We start from the raw sequence: 23,245 nt of genomic DNA, 5'->3' as shown, positions 1-23,245 counted from the left end.
TTTATATTTGTGATCTATTTATATTTTATTCCCTGAATTTTCAACATAGCTAACGTTGGGGTCGATGACTTGACTTGTGGAAGAGAAGGCCAGAGGAAGGGCAATTTGATAATTCAAGGGTTAGATTTCATGCTTTTGTAATTATTTTATATGGTTTCATGTCTTTAATTTGCTGTTCTTTTTCATGCTTCCATAAAGTCTTATCATGTGGTTTTGCAATTTTGCAATCTGTACTATTATTACTGCTCGGTGGTGGTATATACACCAATTAATATACACACTAATATATCAATTAGTATTATGCCATTATTATTGACCCCACCTATTATATAAATTATAAATATTCAAAACCTTTAAAATTATACTATATTATCTATTAATATATTAATTGATACATATAATATTACTCATTAGTGCTTCCCAATCTTTTGTTTTTAATCATCTTTTGTTTTGACAGGAAAAAATCTTCGGCATGACTAGCTTAGAAATTTTATTCCTTAAAAGATAAAATTTATTTAATGTAATTAAATATATAATGACCAAAAAATGATTATATAAATTATCCCTTTCAAATAATCTAATAAAGGGCAATTTCAATATATTGTTGCTATTAATTATGATTAATAATTTATTTTAAAAAAATTAAGTAAACTCAAGGGTGCTCATTTATTTGAATCAAATGCCAAAGAGTATTTGTCAAAAATCAAGTCATGTCTCTTATTTTCAAACTTAAGCAGGGTAATATAAGAATTTCAAACATCATTTTAATTGACATCAGAAAAAATCTGGCGCATAAAATTTACAACAATGATTCATCCCCCTTTTCCTTACACTCCCTTTGACCCCCTTTCTCTCTCATTGGTTACATTTTCTTTTTCTTTTTCTTTTTTTTTCCTGCTCCTCCAATCACCCCCGCCACGTGGCAAAAAGGGGTGAGGGGTGACTCCCAAAAGGGGATCCCAAGCATTATTCTAAAATTTAATCAAGAATAATAAGAATAATGATTCATCCCTTAATATTGCATTCTCAATTTCATCCCAATGATATGGTATTAGTGATGCTAAAGATGAGAAAGAGAGAGGAGTGTGAGATTACGTTACATGAAATTAGGCCACATCAGTAGGGTTAAAATTGAGAAGGCAAAATTAAGAGATATAACACCACTATTTAATCAAATGTCAAACTTTGTCCGTGATAGTAATATATTTTTATCTCACATAAAAAGACAAGAATAAATATACATTCCATTCAACACAAATTGCATTAAAATATTAAAAAATTGTCTTAAATATTAATCTCTATATTCGAATAAAGAAAAAAAAATTCCTATAAACAACTAAACATCCAAAATATATAACCCTATACAACAGTGATTTTTTTTTTTTTCTTTTTTAGTGTGAGAGAGATACAAGAGTGATGTTGTGCAAGTGTAATGTTTTTCTCTTATGTATATATATATATATATATACATACAAACATAAAAATATATACAAAAATCTTATATCTTATACAGATGAATTGCAAGACTATCACTTCAAAAAAAAAAAAAAAAAACCAAAATGACAATTAATTGCGATAAAGTCACTGCCACATCGTTCTATATGAATTTTCCGTAAGAATTAGCTTTTCTCCTTATGTCTTTCATAGGTCTCCATTTTCCGTAAGAATTAGCTCTTCTCCTCATGTCTTTCATAGGTCTCCATCTTCGAACCTGCTTTTAAGAATTCAAAAAAGAGTACAAGTGAAGCACTTTAAAGATTCGTCAATAAAGGTGAAGGATTATTTTTGCATGTCCTCATCAAAGTTCCAAGCCATTCCCAGAAATGACAACTATATAGATTAATCTATTAGGCATGCCAAACCCAAGTGCAAGTGCATTAAGGGAACTGCTATGGTGTGAATCCTTTAAATGGTGCATATTATGTACCCTACCCTACCATAATATATGTAACATATCCACAATGTTTTATAGCAAACACCACAAGTCATAACTTTTTCACTGAAATGTGATCTGTAAAATTTCTCGTCACAAATGGTTCGTAACATTTAAGCCTCACATCATTCATAACATAACCACAAAACATGACTACAATGTTTTGTAATTTTCACTATAAGGGTGCACATCATAGATTCACATTCATCACACACATCACAAACATTCGTAACTTCCACTACGAAAAATATTAACTTCCTTACATGTGAACCCTTACTGGGAGCACATCATAGATTTCTCCTAGTAACTATAAAGGTGAAGGCAGACGGGGCAAAGTGGCAGTGTGATGACCAAAAATTGATTACACCTTTCTAAACCTGCAAGGAAAATAAATGCAACAACAAAGCAATCCGAAAGGTACCGCAACAGGTGAAACATAACGACAACGTTTTATAGCAGACACTACAAGTCGTAACTTTTTTTTACCAAAATGATTCGTAACATTTTTTACCACAAATTGTTCGTAACATAACCACAAAACATAGCTACAATGGTTCATAACTTTCACTTTAAGGGTGCGCATCATAAATTCATATTTAATTTTTAGTGTAAAGTGCATAACACACATCACAAACATTCGTAACTTTCTTACGGTGTGACAGAAAAGGGGTGCACATCATGGATTTCTCCTAGTAACTATAAAGGTGAAGGTAGACATGCCAATATCGCAAATCTGTGTAACTTAGCGTGATGTCCAAAAATTGACTACACCTTTCCAAACCTGCAAGGAATATAAGATAAATGCAACAACAATGCAATCCTACAACTAGAGTTTGGTCGGGATATGGGAGAAATTTCCCACCAAACTAAACCTATCATTTTTATGAAAATTAACACCGAAATAAACCGCAACAATTAGCAACCAATCAAAACTGATGTGCATAGCGCCGGTTCTGTATGGTTTGATTTTGTAAGAACAAAAAAAATAAAAGAGGGAAAAAATCATTTGAAAGCAATCACATATACAGTCTTATGTCTCATGTAGCTAGTTTTAAACCCATTAATGATGACATGCTCTCTTGCACCATTTCGTCTCTCATATCTAAGGTTAACACATTTTTTACACGAGCAATATATCTTCGATCCTGGATGCCTATTTCATGTCTCCTGTCTAGCCTATTTCTTATGAATCCAACTCTTACCCATAAGAGTTATCCTCAAGAGCCCCTGAAGTTTTATACGCAAATACTTGTTATCAATCACAAGAAAAACAATTATGTAGAGCAAATAAATTAGAAAAGTGAGTTTGCCTATAAACATAACAAAAGAACCATTTGCCTCAGCCTGTTGGAAATGAAGTGTTTCTAAATAACTTATTTTGATACATACAGACACAAATAGGGAGAAACATGAAGTTGAAATAAGGGCTGTACCTCCTTTTAATTTAGATAGCATTAATGCATCATAAACTATTTCAGGTTATAACAAAAAAGCCAGAAACAACTTTTATTTCTTTAAAAAATAAAATCAAATCAACATCAAACAAATTAATAATTTACTCAATCAGGGAGCCTGCACATCAAACATATTTCCAGTGATGAACATGCAAAGCCGCATCAGATCCGAAATTCAATAATTAATAATATGAGTTCAAGTATTATGAATATGTAATCAACCAATCAATTGTAAAGAAAAGAACCCACAAAGAAAAAATGAGATGAGAAAAACCAAACTATCTCAAGGAAAAAGCAAACTATCATAAGCAGGACTCAATAGTAGACCCCATTCTTTTTTCCCTTACAATAATGTCGATCCCATTATCTATGTTATCATAAGAATGCCTATTCATGTTAGTTTTAGAAGAATTGTTACCCTGCCATAGAATTTCGTATTTACTGTTTGTTTAAAACTGTTGTGTCATGAGTTTTTCATTTTAAGAACCAAAACTTGTTGGGATTTGTGGTTTGACATCTTAATTTGGTTTAATGTAGGAAACTTGATTATGAGGAAAACTGGAACTCATACTTTTTATGTTTTCACCAAAAATAAATAATAAATAAATAAAGGGTGAGGTTAATGCCACGAATGGAAAGTTAGTTCCACGCAATTCCATGGTATTTGACAAAATTATCCTTAAACTAGGTAAACCCAAGTTGTGTCACTCACATGTCCCTCTCTCTGCAAATTTCTTTCGTAACCTTCTGTGACTCGTGTTTTTCTTATCTTTATTCTACACTTATTTCTCTCACTACACAACAAAGAGAGCAGACAGATAAGGGAAGGAGAAAAGCAGGAGGAAGACAACCAAGGGAGACAACCGCAACAGGGAGAGTGATGCTGCAGTGTGAAAAAATAGACTCTATAGTCGCTTCCTTACCAATGCCCGAATGAAGATGATGAGAGTGGGTGGTGGTGCTTCGGACAACCTCCAGCGACAGAGCCTCGCTCGCCTCTTTAATTCACTATCCCGCAGCAGGGTTCTCCCTTTCAGAACTTAGAGATAGGGAAAAATGAATAAAATATCCACCAAAAAAAAAAAAAAATGAATAAAACTGATTGCTAGGGAAAATTAGGAAATGATGACATCGTTTAACAAATTAGATGGAGGGAACGACGAAGTTGTTCAACAAATTAGTTGGAAGGAACCCAAATTATTGGGAGAAGGAATTTCAAAACGCTGAATGTATTTGCAGAGGTTTTGAAAACCACCACTGTAAAAGAATGGCAGTTCAACACTACTGCCGATTAAGTTGGATTTTTGTTGTATAATACACGCCCTTTTATTGGCGGGTGAAATTAACCGCCCGTTAATATTTATTTTTAATGGCAGTTTGTTTACCGACTATAATATATGTCTATAAAGGTTGTTCTCTTATCGTTTTTGAAACTGTCATTGTAGTGTACACCTATGAATTGACATGCAACCAAACACTTAGTCTTACACACATCTGTTAGAGCAATCAAACAGTTAGTCTAACACTGAAAATTAAAAGCAATCAAAATAACAGTCTTACACACATACACAAAGATGCATGAAACAATCTAAAGCAATAAAACAATAAAACAATCAAGCAATCAGTTGAAAAGAGAATGCAAAGCTTGATAAGCATTTGCCCTTGTTTTCTGATTAAACTCTCTCATTCTCTCTATTTCGTTTGCATTTTTTTTTTACAAAAAAATCAGCAACAACAATTATTTCGTTTGCTTATTAATCTCTTTTGACTTCAGCATTGAAATTTTGAAAACCGAATGCCCAACAAAAAACTGATTTTTCTTCTACAAGAAAATCGAACCAACCGTTACCTATAGAAAAACTGACCTAAATTGGTCGTTTCGGCAAATTTTACTTGATTCATGTAGGTTGGTTGGTTTTTCTTACTGATGCGCGCTCAAATAAAAGCAATTCAAGGACTTATGGAATTTGGCCCATATTCAAGACAAACCCACATGGGAACTTAATAGAAGCAAACCAACCAGAGAATATTATAGGATCATCTTTTCCTTCAAAATCCAAAACTTCTATCTCACGGTGTAGGGCACATTGTGGCACATAGGATCTCCCACTTTGTAAGAATATAGTGGCGAAACCAACTCTAAGATCAGACTAATGTAGGGAAACACCTTAAAAAGCTTTAAAGCTAATTTCTAGTGGGAAATTTAGGGGTTTTAAATATTACGAAAGGAAATAGTTTTTAAATATTACAGAAGGAAATAGGATTACTACTTAGATAATAAGGACTGTCCTGGGTGTTGTGAACAGTACCCACAAACAGTGTTTTGGGGCAGTTAAAGTGCAAAAAATACAAGAAAGAAAGGCATCACTCCTAAAGGCCTTAGGCATCACAACCTAGGGTTGATTGCGTCACACAATCTGTAAAAGGAAATTTCAAAACTCTAAAATTTTTCTAAAATGGCAGTTCTATTAAATTAAAAGCATTACATGTCCTTATCCCTTTATATAGACTTTAGATACATCCTTCACCAACCAGAATTAGGATTTCTAAAAAAGACAACTACTAATGTTGGACAATTGGAGAGTGAGGTTTGCCAAGATGAAATTTGTAGCAATGGCAGAAATTTGGTGGTTTGGTGTTGAAGATGTTGAGAAGATCAGAATTACCGCCAATCAACACATGGGAAGAAATGAAGGCCAAGCTTGAAAAGAAGTTTATGGTCTCAAATTATTATGGCAGGATATGCATGCAACTAGCTAATATAAACAGGGCAGCATATCAGTAATGGAGTATATTGAAAGATTTGAAGAACTAATGTCTCAAAGTCAATTTATTGAAGATCCACATCAAACAATTGCTTAATTTAAAGCTGGTTTAAGTGCTGATATAAGGTTGGAGTTGTTTTGACAAACTCTATATACACACCGTGGACCAATCAATCCAAGTGCCATTTGATATGGAGTTGTTTGCACTTAAAATTCATCAATCGAGTTCCAGTGCAGCCAAAGCTCATAATTATTTGCAAGAAGAGAAGGTTCATCAAAAAACTAGCCAAAGCAACAAGTGCTCAAGTAATTCAAGATGACTTAGAGCAAGTTGATGAACCTACAATCTCAGGTCACCATGCCGATTACTTGTCCAGAGGCTAGAGTAAAAGGTCAACATCCAAATAAGTTTTCAACTATAGTGCCTAAAAAGGTGAAAAAATGACATTTAGTCATGGATCTAATTCGCCTTCCAAGATGTCCAAGTTACTATCTGAATGCTACGAAGTAGTGCCTAAAGAATCACTTGATGAATTTTTTAGCATTGATAGTGTTAAAACCTATCACCTACTTCACCCACTAAACCTAACCCACTACACCACTACCACCTCACCTACTCCACTAAACCTAACCCACTACACCACTACCACCTCCACTTCACCTACTCCACCTACCACCTCCACTTTACCTACTCCATCTACCACCTACTACCACCTACTCTTCTATATATAGGAATCATTGTAGCATTCAATAATTCAACAATTACAACAAATCAATATCAATCAATAATACATAAATTGTTACATGGTATCAGAGCAAGGTTAAGAAATTAGTATTTTTCGCTTCACCGGCGGGCGGCAACCTTGCCTTGGCCGCCCGCCGGACCTCAACCTATGCCGCTTATTTTCTACACATACCTTCCCATCATTGCCCAAATCCACCTGTCTCTTTATCTGTAACCAGTCGAACCCGCTTGATGGGGCCATAAGCCTCAAACTCCCTTTTGATTTTGCTCTCCGATGTTTCATAATTAAGCCTAGCAACAAAGAGTGTCTTGTATGGGTCTCCAGAAATATTTGGGTCGTTAGTTGGATCATATTTCTCAAGCTCTTCTGCAGCCTTTTTTGAACCCTCCTCCAGCCGTAATGTGTGGATTCTAGCCCTTCTTTGTGCAGGAGTTTCACCCTTCTGGACAGGTGGTTCACATTCAGGATCACCTTTCTCAGCAAAATTAGTCACAAAATGCGCCATTCCTGTATACTGTGGGCATTTTCTCTTTTAAGGGGCCTTGTCTCAATTGATCGTCTGATTGTGCCTCCATCATGGCAGCCGTAGGCCACTGCATATAGACAGCATCCTGAGATGTCTGATTCAATCCCGTGGCACAGAAAGGGTTCCCGATGGGGGTCCTGTAACTAAGGGAAGCTTGGGTTCTCAGCATCTGACCCAACTGAGGAAGAACGTTATCATACTGCACAAATGGAGGTTGAATCCGGCGCCGCCCTTCATCCAGAAGTTTCGTGGCAAGACCATCATCGTCAAATCCGGTGCCGCCGCCATGAAATCCTCGTCCTCCGTCATCTCCGACCTCGTCCTCCTCTCCTGCGTCGGCATCCGCCTCGTCTTCGTCCACAGCGATGGCCCCGAGATCAACCAATGGCTGTTGACGGCAAAGTCTCCCTGTTCCTCGTCGGCCATGGAAATCATCTCCATGTTCCTCGTCGGCACAGTCAACAAACACCTCGTCTCCCTCTCCTATCACACACATGATACCTGAATGGAGAAGATAACCAATCTCTCTCTTGGGTTCCATCACTTGACCGATTTCTCTCTCTTTTCAAACTCATTTTATTTTTCTTCTTTTATTTCTTTATTTTTTCTTTTCATCCCTTTTCCATCATCAACCCGCAGATACACACACACACTCATGTTCCCCACTCAATTTTTTTTACTCCATCTTTTGAAAAGCAACTCGTGGGCTTGTTCCCACCATACTATTATACTATATTCTATTATTATTATTATTATTATTAAAAAAAAAAAAAAAAAAAAAAAAACATTGCAGTTTTTCACAAAACCGTGGGTCACAAAACCTTATTTTCATTATTCTTTCTTTGCACAAAAAAAAAAAAAAAAAAGAAGAAGAAGAAGAAGAAGAAGAGAAGACGAACTGCACACCAAACTCATTTTATTCATGTCGGGGCTCACCCCGATCACCATTTTACACCAAAAAAAAAAAAAAAACACAAACACAAACAACACAACCACACCCACAGTGGGATTTTTCTTCTTTACTCAGCCGCAGGTCTCTTCTTTTTGCCTCCGTCCTGAGCAGCCCTTGCCGGTGTTGCCTCCGTGTTTCCCACTCCACTGGGCACGATCACTACTCCCTGCTCCTCCACTGCAGCATATGGCGTCCCTCCAAATCGGAACATCACGGTGGCCTTCCGCTTCAGCTCCTTGTTTTCTGCCCTTAGCACGCTTATCTCTGCTCGCGCATCCTTATACATGCGTTGGAGCAGAGCCAGCTGGGAGTTTAACTGTTGCACCTCATTTGTCCTGCTCTGCAGCCGGTGCGACAAATTTGTGACCGCAGTCATGGTTTCCACGCATGACTTCAGAGTATACTGATTGGCCTCAATATCAGTTTGCACCGCCATTGTTTGCTCCACCGACCGCATCGGAAAGTTCAACGGAGCAAACACAGAGGTGTTTGGTTGAGGTTCACTGGCCACCGCACCAGTTATTTCTCTTGTGGACTCATTCAGTTCTGGAAAGAGCGTAAGTAGCCCACGGGAAGAGGAGGCCATGTTTTGGGTAGCTGGACGGGAAGAAGAGGCCATGTTGCTGAGTGTTTCAGAGACGGGTTGGTTACAGAGTATTACAGAGTTTCTCTCTCAGGCAAGGAAGATTTTTTCAGAAGATTTTAGCAGGTTTTCTGCCTCAGCCTCCGCATTGATTTATATAGAACATGACGAAGAGGCCGACACGCGCACTGTCGATCACGTGCATCACCGCGTGTCTGGCGCGCCTTTTGATGGCTCGTCTTTTTATGGATTGGGCACGCCTTTTGATGGCACGCCTTTTGATAGATTGGGCACACCTTTTGAGGGTGCGACTTTATAAGGGTCCGACAAGACTCTGTAAACTGTCCCGACATTGATTCCGGTTAGCTCCTTTATGGGTCCGACAAGACTCTGTAAACTGTCCCGACATTAATTCCGGTTAGCTCCTTTATGGGTCCGACAAGACTCTGTAAACTGTCCCGACATTAATTCCGATTAGCTCCTTCATGGGTCCGACAAGACTCTGTAAACTGTCCCGACATAGATTCCGGTTAGTTTCTACAAGGGTCCGACAAGACTCTGTAAACTGTCCCGACATTGATTCCGGTTAGTTTCTACAAGGGTCCAACAAGACTCCGTAAACTGTCACAACAACTGTCACAGCATTGTCTGCTACAACGGTCCGACATGACCCCATAAACTGTCTTCTACATCGGTCTGACACCGCCATCCAGTGTCCTCTACACCGTTATGACACCACCATACAGTGTCCTCTACAACGTTATGACACCCCCATACAGTGTCCTCTACAACGGTCTGACACGACCATACAATGTCTCCTATCCTCTTTTATTTTTTATGTATTTTCTTGTTTTGTTACTCTCTCCAAACTCAAGTTTGTTAGTTCCTATCCCCCTTGAGTTTGCGGGGGCCTGTTAAAACCTATCACCTACTTCACCCACTAAACCTAACCCACTACACCACTACCACCTCACCTACTCCACTAAACCTAACCCACTACACCACTACCACCTCCACTTCACCTACCACCTCCACTTTACCTACTCCATCTACCACCTACTACCACCTACTCTTCTATATATAGGAATCATTGTAGCATTCAATAATTCAACAATTACAACAAATCAATATCAATCAATAATACATAAATTGTTACAGATAGTGTTCAACCTAAAATATATCATTCACTGGTGTCTCAAGTGCTTAATTTGCCTACATCCTCCGAGAATCTAATTGAGCATAAAAAGCCACACATAACTTCCACACTCTGACAATGCTCAAGAAAAAACCAAGTTAAAGCAAACAAAGATACCAAAGAAAAAACGAAGATACCATTATGGGCAAAGAGATGGAATGAAAGACTCTTGTTACATATCTGAATGAGTGATAGGAATTGGCAAAATTTGGGAAGGAAGTGATAGAAAGGTAAACTACTGAGGTTATTGTACAACATCAATTCAAGTATACTTTCTTTTCACTTTGTTCCAACAATTGATTGTCATTTCAGTGAAATTTGATGACACTATTAAAAAGATTAATCTCCCTCGTTTGCTTCCTCAATGCAAGAAGAAAAGAATGTGTCACTTTAAGACTTCTCAAACAAAGAATTTGTCATATGTCATGTAATGCTTATAATTTAATAAAGTTGATGTTTTAGAGAATTTTCAAAGCTTTGAAGTTTTCTTTTATGGATTGTGCGATACAATCAACCCCAGGTGATATGCCTAAGGCTTGCAGGAGTGCCTCTTAAAACTATCTTCTTATTTTCCTTCTTTATTTTTATGTTTTTGCAACTTAACAGCCAAAACACCGTTCACAGAACCCAGACAAAACAGCCCCGAATTTCATTTCTTTTCCTTATTTAATTAAGCCGTAATCCTATTCCCTTCCATACATATTTAAAAATGTTAAATTTCCCAGAGGAAATCAACTCTAAACCACAAAATAACCCTACAAAACCCAGCTTTAAAGCCCTTTAAGGCACTGTACCACATGACGTACACCCCTCCTACCAACACTGTTAATAAAGTACCTTTTACCCATATTTTGACCATCCCACTCAATTCTTTGTGGTTGTCTAATATAAACTAACAAAGCTGCCTTTTATCGATTCTACCGCCTTCTAAGCAAGCTTTTAGCAATTAAGCACTTTGATTTCAACAACATGAACAACGCAAATAATTTTGAACAGTTTAATCATCCTACAAGTTAAAGACAAATATATTATTTTTAGCTTGGCATCAATTTAGATGATAACTTTTAATTGGTAGGTTACACATGCTCCCAGTGGGATTGAACCCACTATTGTGGGAGGATAGTGCATCAACATGCCAAATTTTGGGTTTTTAAATAATGGCAGTTTTTTTATGGGAAAATTAACATGCCAAGTATCATATTTGTTATTGGGACAATAACAGAGCATGTGTAACTAAATTTATAACAGAGCATATGCAAACTAGATGGAGATACTCCGAATCACTCTAAACATTGAATTCAGGCATTGGCCAGCTACAAAAATTGAGGGGGAAAAAAGAAGAGAAAACGACAAGAAGAGCATAAAGGACATTATTACCTCTCTTGCAATCACTGTGATCCATGCCATAACCTGCAACACAATTAACTATTTGTTAGTAAAAAATGAAATAGGGCATGGTGTTACTTAGTCCTTTTTTGTTTTTTTTAATCAGTTCTAAAAATTATCAAGTCTAACCAAGTCAAAATTGTAAAATACCCCATGCAAATAACAAGTAAATCAAGTAAGTTCAAGCTTCAATAGTTACAACATATTATGCACAATCAACCAGCAGTTTCTTGAGTTTAAGGCCCCATCCCTTGCAGGTTCACCATGGAAAGACAGGACGTTCAATATGGAAGGCCACTTGAGAAACTGCAATTGTAACTATTGAAGGTCACTCCAGAATCCCCTGTCTTTTTATTTTTTTCGGGTTAAGGAAGACACCCATGAAAATTTATTATAACTATTAGAAAACATCCGTCTCCCTTTAAGAAGTATCCGTGCTTCATAGGATCTAAATCTCCTAAAAACATCTTAGTTAATTGTAACTATTGAAGGTCACTAGAGAATCTCCGGTCTTTTTAATTTTGGGGGGGTTAAGGAAGACACACATGAGAATTTATTACCAAAAGATATTGCTTTGTAACAAGGTGCGAGTTTGGGGGGACCCATGGCTGCCATCACCCACTTCTTTTAAAGTCATTTGTCTGAAAATTATTCCTTGACAATGATTAATGCTGTCAGAAATAATTTTCTGTAATTGGAAACAGTAGTGAGATTATTCAAAACCTACTAAGATGTTTTCAGGAGATTCAGATGCTATGAAGATACTTCCAAAAGGGAGATGTATTTGTATCGGATACCGATACTCCTTGGATACTCGCGGATATGTATCAGATACTTCTTAATTAATTTTTCATTATTTTTGAAGTATCAGATACTTAATTTTGAAATATTAGATACTTAAGAAGAACGCAGGGAGTTAAAGTAATATAATTTGTCAAATTGACGTATTCTTGTTGTATCATGCATGTCCTTTATAACTACATAAAAAGTAAGGATTAACAAGAGAATATAACAATTGTAAAATTAAATATTGTTGTTCTATTCTATTATTGTAATATAAACATACTAGATTTGATATTGAAATGAAATATTTGTAAGACCTATTAAAAATTTTAAAAAGTAAACTTCCTTGTTTAGGGACAAAATATTTTGGACAAAATATTTTAGCCAAAAAGTCAAAAATTCACCATAAGTTGTCACATCACTCACTACTTTTCTACACATCTTTCCGTTAAAAGCCAAAAAGTTACTAAAATAGCTTATTCTCAAACGAGATAACTTAAGTCAATACTTAATTCTTAAAGATAAGTATTTTGCATTATAAGCTTATGTAACTCACTAATAATTTTTTTTTTTTACAGATGTATCCTAGTCGTACCCGTATCCTATTTTTTAGGTTTTATCGTATCACCATATTCGTATCGTATCGTATCTGTATCTTGTATCCGTATCCATGCTTCCTAGTTTAGATATCTCACGTCAATTGACAAGGTAATAAAGTTGCTCACCTACTTGCTCGATTGGCACAGCATGAAGAAGAGACGAGAGGTTGGATTGAAGAAATTGCTATGGAAGTCAATGCTTGTGTTCTTTCTGAATCTATTCATTCGATGCAATTCTCTTTCTCCTAATAAAAAATAAATAAATAAAAAGATCTTTTTTTGGCAAGTGAGATTTTATTACGAAAAAAAAAATAGATACAAGGCTCAATACCAGCACACTTCTAAAAGGCACAGTCATGTTACAAGGTGAGACCCAAAAAACCTAGACCACTAAAAGATAAATTTAATAAGATAGTATATTATATTATATTAAATATTTATATGAAGAAAATAACTTTTAAGATGATTGATGTTGAAAACCACAATGCCATATAGTGTCAATAATAATTCAATAAGCACAATAATGAATTAAAAAAAAATGTCATCGTCCATTAATGGAACTTGGAATGTTTTGTCTCATTGGAAAATCCAAAACAGGCCTTTTAAGCATAATATGAATGGTCCAAAATGAGTAAAGAGACCATCCAACAAAAACAAAATATCAAAAAGCCCCAAGTCTATTACATAAAAAGGCAAACCAAATAAAATCATAATAGATTCACACAAACTGCACTACTTATCAAAACTCACAAAATGTAAATTATGTTTTATCAATATTGAGAGTTTGAGTTTTAGGGCCACATTAAGTTGTTTATCTATTCTATTCGGACTTGTCCACGACTCTTATGATAAGAGTAAAAATTATTTACATTGCAATATCTTCAAAAAAATAATCACAAAAAGAAATAAGCTTACCAATTCAAAGCTTGAGTCCCTTGTAGCCAAAAGGACCGTGCCTCATCAATTTCACCATATGGTTAGCACTAAAATGAGTTAAGCAAATCTGATCGTCGAATTTAGAACACAGTAGAAAATGTATCTTGGGCAAGGCGTCAGGCAGAACTTGGTGAAGCTCCTTGAGAATTTTTCCAGACCAAACATCACGATTGATATCCCTTGCATGCTCGCAGACGGTCCTCAAATACGTTACAACGTCATTGGGAAATTGATAATTATCCCGAAAAAGTGGTTGTCCTTGGCTGTCATACAGTGCTCGGTCATACAGAACTTGTCGCAGGGGCGGCTGATTGATATCCCCATCTGGTAAAAAAGGATTAATTGGAATTGCAGCCAGCCAATCAGTCATGTTAGTGAGAGGGGTGGTTTGATCTAAACGAACCAGACGGTTGAACATTTGTGGATTCCTCTTTCGTATTTCATAAACCTTATAAATGAAGTGCGCCATTTTCACTTTGTCGAAAAAAAGCGGATGAGAATAATTGTAAAATGCAACTTTCTTGACATACCGAAGACAAGAGTCGTACTCATGGTGTTGGTCAAAACCATTAACAGCATAGGGTTGGTCAAACCCATATAATGGTTTAAGATAGAGAAGCCAGGCATCAGGATAGAGATAGGGAACATTTAAAGGAAACCGAAACTTAACTGAATAAACCATGTATCTCAAGTGTTGAACATCAGCTATAATCCCTTTGATCGGGTCAATAAGATTTGGGGGGAGGGTTGTTAACGAACTCTACTTCCCAAGTTAACCTTAACCCAACTGTTATACTACTAATCCTTAAATTTTCCAACAGATTACCATTAAAAACACTCCTTTCGTGAATATCATTCAACATTTCAATAACTCCATTGAATAGTTCAATCAATGATTCACTGAGTCCGATAACTCTGTTACCATAAACATCCCAAATATCAGCAAAAGTTCGACTGGGATGATGGAGCCACTCCCTAAATCTCTGTACAAAATAAATAAATAAATAATGGAAAGATGAGAAAATCTATTCTCAACGACTTTAGATGGATGCGATTTAAACACAAAATTAAATATTAAAAAAAAAATTGAAATAAAAAAAATTTCTTACCATAACATTATTATGATGTCCATTTTCCATAATCAAGATTTGAATCTGGGATTGTAGAGCATGTATTGACGACGATGCCTTTTGTTTGCAGAGGTCCTTTGCTGGAAGCTTTCACACTCGAGAAGAGACTTGGGTTAGAGAGATGACTCCAAAACGACATCGATTTTGGATTAAACATATTCAATAATAAAACAAAAATTAACTGGAAGATAAAAGTGTGCGTTTGGTTAATCTTGTTGAGATAAATTTTCAAAAAAAAAAGTTTGAGAAGAAAGTTTAAATTTTTTTTTAATTTGTTTGGTTTTATATTTTGAAAATAATTTTGAAATTTGGAAGTTTGGAACGACGAGATATTTTATTATAATTGAGTCGATACATGAAAAAAAAAATAATTAAGAAGAAGAGATGAGAGAAAAAAATGATTGAATAATTAAGAAAGAAAGGGGAGATAAAAAAAATGATTGATCGATATGTAATATAGAGAATTAATTTTAAAAAAATTTTGAGAAAATTTGTAAAACACAAACTAAACACACCAAAGTATCTCCAATCCTTGATCGTTAGATATTTCATCAAATTTTTATCAAATCAAATTTGAATAAAAATTAAGAAAAAATTTAATCGGATGGAACGTATATTTAAAATAAATTTTTATCAAATTCATCAAAAAAAAAAAACGATTATCCACGTCACTAACAAATTTAATGAAAGGATCGTTTTCATTAATTTTTAATCAAACTTAAATTTAAATTTAATAAAATATCTGGATTGGAGATGGTGTAATAACCATCCCCAGAGGATCCAGATCCGCCGCTTTGGACGGTGCCATTCAATCGCTCTGATTAACTGGAACATAGATCAATACCTTTTGCTTTTACACTTGGGAGTTCATTATTCAAAAAACTCAAAACCCTAGCCCCTAACAGGCTACTCCAAAGCTTACCTTACGTTATTGTCTCTCCGAACTCCATTCTTGATGCAGCATTTTCCCTTCTTCAGGTTTTTCTCGATGGTTATGGCGAAGGGAGATAGTAGCGGAGGAGGGCTGCCATTTAGCGTCACTGACGAAGGGTGTTGAATGCGGCAGAGCTTCCATGGTGTGGTGGGCAGCGATTTTGCTTTGGAGCAGTGATCTAGACCCCCAGCAACCCCATACACGTGGGGGGCAACCATAGGAGGATTAAAAAAAAATAAAATAAAATAAAATATGGGCCAATCACATTTCACTGGGTGGTGGGGTCTGAGTCTTTGACCTTTTGCTCTGTGGCTATTAAAGGATCGATGTCCATGCGCTGGCTTCTTCATAGATGACCACGTGTAGTCTATGCCACACAGATAACAATTCTGTCTGTCTTTGGAAAATTTGGAAAATTTGTCCTCCTATTAGTAAGGCTCTCAAATTATAATTTTATTTATTGATTTAAGTATGTTGTTTATTTTTAACTTTCAAATCATAATTTTATATTTATTTTTTAAAATTTAATTTAAAATATAATCACTATATTTTAAAATTTATAATTAAATATATAATTTAAAATTCTTTTCAAAATTCAATTCAAATTAATATTTTAATTTTGTTAAGATTTTAAATATTTTAATATTTATATATGTTACGATTTTTTTAATTTTTTGAATATTTTTAAATATTTTAATTTCAAAATATTATGATTTTAATTTTTTAAATTTAAAAATATTTTATAAAAATAAATTCAAACTCTATTTTATAAAAATATTTTTAAATATTTTAATTTTTTTGTTATGTATTTGGTTACGATTTAAGTGTAGAGTTGTGAAAGTAGTATGAAGTTTCGAATTATGTATTTAGTTATGAGTTTTAAAAATAATTTCTTAATTGAGTTTTGTTTTATGTGTTTGGTTACGATTTGAGTGTAGAGTAGTTTTTAAATTTAAAATATTAACATTTTAAATTATTTAAATTTTTACGATTTAAATTTTTTGAATATTTATTTTAATTTTTTACTTATTAAATTTTTTAGATTATTTAAATATTTATGATTTAGATTTTTTAAATATTTATTTTGAAAAAAAATTATTTTCTCTGTAGTATTTTCAATTAAAAAATTGATTAATGTTATTTTTTGTTAATAATAATTTTTTTAATTGAATTTTAAAAAGAGTTTGGTTATGAGTGTTAATCAAAATTTTCAATAGTGTGAAAGTAGTGTGTTTTGTTATGAGTTATAACAATTTGAATTAAGTTTTGAAAACTCTTTTCAAAATTCATAACCAAACAAATTTTCTTACTTCACATGTCAAATCAAACTTTCAAAACATAATTCACACTCAATTCAAAACTCAATTCAACACTCTATTCAAAAATCATAACCAAACAAATTTTCTATACTCAAATCATAATTCCACAACTCACAAACTCAAAATACAACTCATACTCTTAAATCATATTTACAAAACTCTACCAAACGCAACATTGGTTTTTGTGCTAGATTGATTTGATAATTATGAAAAATAAAATAAAAAAATTATAAATTAGATGTGATATTTTATCTTATTAATTATTTTAATTAATTTTATCTTTTAGTCAGCTATTTTAATTCAATCCTCTTCTTAAACGACGCCTTAGACAAGTAGATTGAGATAAATTTAGGCTAAGTTTGGCATCCTTTGAAAAAGTCAAAAAATCACTATCCTATTTAAGTCACATCATCTTATTTAAGTCACATCATCTTTTTACTACATCACTTCAAACCCAATGCATATTTCATAAAAAGTCAAAAAATGCACTTATTTAGAACATCTCAAACAACCCCTTAGTCTACTAAAAAATAAATTAAATTAAAAAATTAATATAATAAAATAAAATATCTCATTTAAATTATAATTATTTCACTTTTTATCTCAAAAAATTAATTTTTTTTCCAAATGAAACTTTTTAATCAACTTGAAATAACTAAAAAATCAAAAAGTTATATTAAAAAAGTTATTCTCAAATGAATACTTAATGTAATTCATGTAAATACCTAAAAATAAATGATAAAAAAAATCAATATTATATATGTGTTATTCAAGTGATAAGTGCTCAATATATCAAAAGGCTCTGTGGCAGAATTGATCACCGTAAAGAAGCTTGCAGGTTCAATAGGCCTACCGTCCCACCGGCGGCGAAGATTATAGCCGTTACTGATACTATAATGCCTGACAATCAAATGACGGAGGCTAACGGAAACCTGCAACCCGAGCAAAGGGAGGAAGATTCATTCGGCCCATGGATGTTAGCTACCAAAAGAGGTAGACACCCAACCCAACCAGACGGGCCCAACCAATTCCTGGCCCAATTCCAAATACTAACAAATTCAAATATTTGGAGGAGAGCCCAGATGGCCAAGACAAAGTTGCCAGGGGCAGGAAGACCTATAGGTCAGGATTTGAAAAAGGTCTCAGTGAGCCCAGTATTGTAGTCAACGCCAACCCAACGAAAGACCCTAAGGGTAAAGGTAAAATTGGGTCCCCCCTTTCCAAACCTAAAGAACCAGAGCCCCAATCTCTGCAACTACCGAATACGAAGTTAATGGAGGTGAGCACATCGTATCTACCCACCGATCCTAGGGCAGAGTCACCAATCTGTGACCAAGCAATGGTCCCGTCCAAACTTGATGGCACGCAACCAATCCTGTTGTCCCCTGACACGATTCCTACTTTGGAAACTCCACCTAGAGCTGTTGACTTGACCATGGCAGAAGCTATTTCAACCTCTTCTACTTATGCCAGCCCAACACCAGCCATCAACCCTGCCCAGAAACCTATAGACACATAGAACCACCGGATCCAGGAGAAGACAGCAATGGAGCCTAAAGACACATAGAACTCAGGAGAGCAGATAATCGACGTGGAGGAACACCAGAATCAGACCATCATGGTGGCGTTGTTGTTAAAACCAGAGAGAGAAGCTGCTCACCTAGTCGCTTTCGTTTGGTGGATATAACAAATACGCATGACACTCGAGCTAAATTGGGAGGGCACCAGTCTCAAGCCATTTCACTCGATTCAAATGGCCTCCATGAGATCGGAGGAGGCCGATCTCCGGAGGATCCGCAACATTGTTAAGGATATGGTAACTGACTCACCCCTTATTTACCCATCCATGGATTTATTACGAACATTATTCTGGAATTGCCGTGGAGCCGGCAATAAAAACTTCAAACGTAACCTAACAGAAATAGTTCGTGCCCACAAACCTGAAATTCTAATTCTTATGGAAACAAAGGTGCCTTTTAGCAAAATGGGAAATTTCTTTAATAGATTGGGCTTCACAGCTTCGACTATTGTAGACCCAATTGGCCGTGTTAGAGGGATATGGATTGTTTGGGACACAAGCCAGGTTAACGTGCGAGCTTCTTCAGTCAATTCCCAGGCTATTCATGCCACCATCCACAAAGAAGATTATGATGAATGGGTCTTAGCAGCTGTTTATGCCAGCCCAAATCCTGTTGTGAGAGAGTAGCTATGGGATGATCTAGAGGCAGTGGCTATCAACATGTCTAAACCTTGGTTGGTTGCCGGCGATTTCAATGATTATGCTAACCAAGGGGAGAGAAGAAGCTTCAACCCAAGGCACAATGCTGTAAGAAATCAGAAGTTCTTGGATAGGGTCAACAATTGTAAACTGATTGATTTAGGGAGCTCTGGCCCAAAAATGACATGGACCAATAACAGACAGGGTCTTGCCAACACAAAGGAAAGATTGGATAGGGCTATGAGCAACTCAGAATGGCGAACCATGTTCCCGGAGGCCACTGTGAGAGTACTCCCTAGGACTTATTCAGACCATTCACCTCTTTTGGTCTACACCCAAGGTATGCATACCCTCAATCCTCTCATTCGGCCTTTTAGATTTGAAGCTGCTTGGATCACACACCCTGGTCTCCTTGATGTTATTAAATCCTCCTGGTCTGATATAAACTAGAATCTCATTGATTCCACTGCTGAATTCACCTGCCGAGTTAAGGAGTGGAACAAAGAGGTTTTTGGTAATATCTTTCAAAGAAAAAGGCACCTCCTTGCTAGGATAGAAGGCATACAAAGATCCTTAGCTAAGTACTTCTCTCATAACCTTCAGTCTCTTGAAAAGGACCTTATTTTTCAATAAGAAATTTTATGGTTCCAAAAATCTAGATCTAAAGATATCACTTTAGGTGATAGAAATTCTAAATATTTCCATGTTTCCACTATTACCAAGAGAAGAAAGAATAAAATCAATGCTCTTAAAGATACTTATGGTAATTGGATCACTGATTCTGTTAATATCAAGGCAAGTATTCTTGAGTATTTTCAACACCTCTTCAGAGATGAAGTTATTACCAAGCTGGATCACTGGAACAACTTAACCCCTACCTACTTCACTCAAGAGGACAATGCTGGTTTATCTAAACCCCTCACTAATTCAGAGATTTTAAAAGCTGTGAAAGATATTGGTGCTTTCAAAGCACCAGGCAGAGATGGCATTCAAGCCATTTGTTACCAAAAATACTGGAATATTGTTCAACATTCCGTGTGTGACTTTGTGAAAAATTGTTTTCATAATAAAATGATCCCTTAGGTCATTAATGAAACTCTTATTGTGCTTATACCTAAGATTGATAATCCTGAAAACATTAGGCAATTTAGACCCATTAGCCTATGCAATGTTTCTTATAAAATCATTACTAAGCGTATAGTTGGTCGTATTAGACCCCTTCTTGACAATTTGATAAGCCCTAATCAAAGCAGTTTTATACCTGGAAGGAACACCACTGATAACATTATCATCACACAAGAAATTCTGCATTCTTTGAGAAATAAGAAAGGAACTCAAGGTGGCATGATATTTAAGATTGACTTGGAAAAAGCTTATGATCGGTTGTCCTGGGTTTTCATCAAAGATACTCTTCTTGAACTAAAACTTAATGATAATTGGATTGAGTTAATTATGAGTTGTGCTTCTAACCAACACTCTTCTATCTTGTGGAATGGTGAAATTATTGAGGGTATCCAAAATGGGAGAGGGCTCAGGCAAGGTGATCCCCTTTCCCCCTACCTATTTGTGCTTTGTATGGAAAGGTTATCCAATATGATCAACTTTAAAGTTCAACAGGGTTCTTGGAAAGGCATCAAGGCATCTCGAAATAGCCTTTCTGTTTCCCATTTGTTTTTCGCTGATGACCTCATCCTTTTTGCTCAAGCTAACCAAATGAATTGTGAAACTATAATAGATGTTCTTTGTGAATTTTGTGAGGTGTCTGGTCAGAAAATCAATTATGCTAAGTCTAAACTCTTTATTTCCCTTAATATCCCTAAACTTTTAGCCAAATCCATCAGCTCCTCTAGTGGCATTCCCCTAACTCAGGATCTTGGTAAATATCTAGGCTCACCATTACTTCATAAGAGAGTTACTAAGAGCACTTTCAATGACATTCTTGAGAAGATGAAAACTAAACTATCAGGTTGGAAAGCCAAAAACCTTACCATGGCCGGGAGAGCAACTCTTATCCAATCTGTTACCTCTGCTATTCCCTCATATAACATGCAAACTATGGAGCTTCCTAGAAAACTCTGTGATGAGATAGATAAACTCAATGGAAATTTCCTTTGGGGTGACTCTGAGAATCACAAGAAAGTCCACCTCGTAAACTGGGATAGTGTGTGCAAAAGAAAAGTTGAGGGAGGCCTAGGCATTCGCAAGGCTAGAGCTCATAACGCTGCTCTTCTTACCAAACTTGGGTGGAAAATCCTATGTGATAAGAATAAGCTTTGGTGCAAAATTCTTCATTCCAAATATTTGAAACATCATAGCCTTTTTACTTGGCCTCAGAACAAGCAAGCTTCTCACATTTGGCGAAGCATTCGCAAAAATAGGGATATCCTCCGTAAGGGTGTTAAATGGGTTGTTGGCAATGGGGAACACATTTCCCTTTGGAATGATTGGTGGTGTGGTACTCAATCTTTAGCTCAAATTAATAACACCTACCAATCCAATGATCTTGATAAAGTTAGCTCTATTTTAGACGATGAGGGAAATTGGGATACTGAGAAACTTAAAACCCTTGTCACTAAACAGGACTTGCATGAAATTCTCAAAATATACAGACCTAGGTTTGTTACCTTTACTGATGCTCCTGCCTGGATTGGATCTACCTGTGGTAATTTTAATACTGGCTCTGGTTTTAACATTATTACTAATTCTGTTGTGGATGGCAGGGATTGGAAATGGGTTTGGAAAATCAAAACTCCTAAAAAATTGAAATACTTTCTCTGGCTTATCCTAAAAGGCCGGTTGTTGACCAACCATTTGCGCCTTGAAAGAAATATGGCTTCTTCAGACCTTTGTCCTAGATGTGGGCAGACTAGTGAAACTTTGTAACATCTCCTTAGAGACTGTGTCTGCTCCAGGAATATTTGGATCCACATCCAAAACAACTCTTGGTGGGAGGAAGAGACTGATTTGCCCCTATTTGATTGGGTGACCTGCAATATGAACAGTAAAACAATTCTTTATGGGTCTAAATGGTCTCTTATTTTTATTGTTACCCTTTGGCAGATCTGGAAAGACCGTAACAGACTGGTTTTTGATAACTTCTCAAACTCCACTCAAAACAGTCTTAAGTCCATTTGGGACTATGTGCATGAAATTCAAGAGGCTTTTCAATCCCTTCTCCATCCCCATTATTCTGTACCTAGATTAATTAAATGGTGCCTTCCTCCTGCAGGTAAACTTAAGCTCAACACGGATGGTTGCTCAAAAGGAGACCCAGGCCAGGCGGGGTATGGGGGACTTTTGCAAGATGAAACAGGCACTTGGATATGGGGCTATTATGGAAAACTGGGGCAATGTACAAGCATAGAGGCAGAAATTTGGGCTATCTATGGAGGTCTAACAATTCTGTTCCAGAAAGGAACCACAAATGTGGTGATAGAAACGGATTCAGAACAGGCCATACAACAAATCCAGCATGGTCCAACTCCAAACTCTCCCTTTAAGGCTCTCATTGAGGATGCTAAGTTCCTCCTGCAGAGGTGTGACTGCCCCCTTATCCACACATTCAGAGAGGGAAACAAAGTAGCTGATCTGTTAGCTAATCTGGGTGTTGCCCAATCTGAACATGTTCTGATCCTTGAGGACCCCCCAACTGAAGCTACTGCTTTTCTCATAGATGATATGCTTGGAGTCCCTGCTATGAGGGACTAACTTTCTGTAATGATAACATTAACATTCTCCTTTATGTGTTTGCTGTAATGGTGTTTTAACATTTTCTTTCCTTTGAAT

The 23,245-nt window shown here is 35.9% G+C and overlaps 1 long non-coding RNA gene across 2 annotated transcripts; it reads right to left on the bottom strand.

Annotated features, from left to right (window-relative positions):
• Nucleotides 1-1,238: 1,238 nt before the first annotated feature.
• On the bottom strand, nt 1,239-16,071 carry LOC114258355 (uncharacterized). 2 transcript variants are annotated; one of them, XR_003627927.2, is made up of 6 exons: nt 15,911-16,071; nt 14,968-15,075; nt 13,838-14,841; nt 13,049-13,167; nt 11,532-11,564; nt 1,239-1,711 (listed from the first exon to the last, which is right to left on the bottom strand). It is a non-coding gene; the product is annotated as an uncharacterized LOC114258355 (long non-coding RNA). The 2 variants fall into 2 exon arrangements; XR_014337377.1 differs by lacking the exon at nt 15,911-16,071 and having other exon boundaries at nt 14,968-15,139.
• Nucleotides 16,072-23,245: the final 7,174 nt, after the last annotated feature.

Source organism: Camellia sinensis, chromosome 8 (genome assembly GCF_055761805.1).
Source record: "Camellia sinensis isolate YWXY chromosome 8, ASM5576180v1, whole genome shotgun sequence".
In the NCBI taxonomy this organism is placed as follows: Eukaryota; Viridiplantae; Streptophyta; class Magnoliopsida; order Ericales; family Theaceae; genus Camellia; species Camellia sinensis.
The sequence above is the reverse complement of the archived record's forward strand: the minus strand, read 5'-3'. Positions and strand labels throughout refer to the sequence as shown.